The 1409-nt window shown below is 35.8% G+C and overlaps 1 protein-coding gene across 1 annotated transcript in view; it reads right to left on the reverse strand.

Moving 5' to 3' along the window:
• The window catches only part of LOC106879696 (protein unc-13 homolog B), a 221764-nt gene that overhangs the window by 76445 nt on the left and 143910 nt on the right, over window positions 1-1409 (reverse strand). The window lies entirely within an intron of this gene.

Here is a 1409-nt window from a genome sequence, read left to right on the forward strand (position 1 = left end):
AAAAAAAAAAAAAAAACTGTGCCAGTGCTGTGTAAAAGCACCCAGTACACTCTGTAGAGTGGTTGGTGGTGTTACGAAGGGCATCCAGCTGTAGAAACCATGCCAAAACAGACATGGAGCCTGAACAGCCCTTCAGCTGATCAGCTTCTACCAAACCTTCCAACCCATGCCAGCATGGAAAATGGACGTTAAATGATGATGATGATGATGATATGTACACATATATACATACATACACACACATATATATGCACATATATGTAATACATACATACATAAATATATAGACACACATACATTTATAAATATATATATGTACATATATACACACACACACATATATATATGTATATATATATATATATATATATATATATATATATATATATACACACATATACACACACACGTATAGTGAGAGAGAAAGAGGAGAGAAACACTTCTCACTGATTATTTTTGTTTGTTTGTTTGTATTTATTTATTGGTCTTCATAGCAATATAAATATCAATCAAATATCTTTATTGAACAGATCAGATATTTATGTTGCTATTGATACTGTTGCTTACAAACATACAGACACACTTAGCAACAGAGATCAAATGCAATCGTGCAAAAACTGCATCTACTAAGTAATTTCTTATAAGCACGTCTTAAAAACCCAAAACACCATTTTTATGACCATATTTCAAATGTACTCTTACAACTACCACCACTGTTACCACCACTGCCATCACCACTGCTATCACCACCGCCACAGCAAGAAGTATTGTTTTTAAGTCTCTTTTCCATGCTGGCATAAGTTGGACGAGACTTCTTGAAGCAGTATTCTGCAGCTAAAAGCCTTTCATGATGGCAATCCTTTCCATGTTTTTTATCCATCCATCTTCTCTACCTCCCATTTGTATTTATCCTTACACCACTTGTCTAGAGTAGGGGTTGCCAAACTTTTGTGACCATCGATGCCCTTAAGCCACTTCTCCTTCTACATTAACCACCCTCTTCATTTAAAATATCTTAATACCCTACCCTACCATATCTTAAATGCATACCAGCTACTGACAATGGCAATTAAAATGTTTGCTAAAATATACCTGTATGACAAATTAAGAAATTCTATTGAAGATGACACACTTTTTACATTTAAAACTACGTGTACAAATATACAGTATTAAACTTTCAATTTTTATGAAATTGTTTTCACAGAAAATAGGAAAAACGCTTCATGTTTTCCCAAGTTTCATGGCGCTGACTATGTATTTAAAGCAGTTCATGTGGGTGAGCTGGTCTTTCGCACGCCGACCCCATTCGACCCCCTAAAATTCCTCACTGACCCCTAGAGGGTCCGTTGGACCCCTCATTGGCAACCCCTGGTCTACAGCAAGAAATGTTCTCCATGACATAACACAGT

This window comes from Octopus bimaculoides, chromosome 22 (assembly GCF_001194135.2).
Source record: "Octopus bimaculoides isolate UCB-OBI-ISO-001 chromosome 22, ASM119413v2, whole genome shotgun sequence".
NCBI classification, from domain to species: domain Eukaryota; kingdom Metazoa; phylum Mollusca; class Cephalopoda; order Octopoda; family Octopodidae; genus Octopus; species Octopus bimaculoides.